Raw genomic sequence first — 1049 nt, forward strand, 5'->3', positions numbered from 1 at the left:
TTTCCCAGTCAGTGGCTTCCCTTTTTACCCTACTGGAGAAGTTTTTGGATGTGCATAGGGATTTGAGTCTTAGAAGATCCCATTCATCTGTGTTATCTTCTCCTGGTTGTAGGTGAGTCTGTGACTTTACAGTTTAACGTTAAAAAAACGGAAGAAGGTAAGTACAGAGCTCTTGTGGCCTAGCAGCAAGAAGTTGCGCTACAGTCCTGAAGGCATGTGGTTTGAGGCCACCAGCTGCTCTGCGGGAGAAAGATGGACAATCTCCTCCCGTACAATTGATTGCCTCTAAAAACCCTCCAGAGGGTCAGCTATGGGTGGGTTCTGACAACAACCTTTTGAGTAACCACACAAATGCCTTAAAGAACTTGTTTTCTATGATGCCAATTCTGTTTGAAATTTTCGTATGCATATTAAATCAGTTTCATTCTTATGATTATTGCTGCTCTTATCAGTTTCAGCTAATATGTCCGTGTTGTAGAAAGTGGCCCTCCAGGAGATTAGGTTCTCACCCTTTATTACTCCTACCTCAGTAAAAGTATCCCACACATTCTATTACTCTTACTTTGTCACCCTTTTTCTAGGCCACTCTGATACCCACATACTCTCAGTAACCTCCCACCCTACTCTGCACAATGCCATACTTGGGTACACCAAGGTGAGCTAAAACACGGTGTTTCACTCCAAGTATGCATTTCTATAGTCTTGATTTATGTCCATCCTTTTGTCAGACAAAATTAGAATAATTCTGTGCACTGGTTCATAACGTGAGTTTTAAGAGATGGGAGAGTGATTCAGTTCTGATTCTTGTTGTTGTTGTTATGTGCCCTAGAGTCGTTTGCGACTCATAGCGACCCTATGTACAATAGCCCTAAACCCTGCTGTATCCTGTGCCAATCGCACTGCCTCTGACACACCCATCCCAATTACTGCAGTCACTGAATCAATCCACCTCGTAGAGGGTCTTCCCTTCTTGCACCGCCCCTCCACCCTACCAAGCATGATGTCCCTCTCCAAGGACCTGTCCCTCTTTACAACATGTCCAAAGTATG

This window comes from Elephantulus edwardii, unplaced genomic scaffold (genome assembly GCF_000299155.1).
Source record: "Elephantulus edwardii isolate Elephantulus edwardi_28Jun2011 unplaced genomic scaffold, EleEdw1.0 scaffold00249, whole genome shotgun sequence".
NCBI lineage: Eukaryota > Metazoa > Chordata > Mammalia > Macroscelidea > Macroscelididae > Elephantulus > Elephantulus edwardii.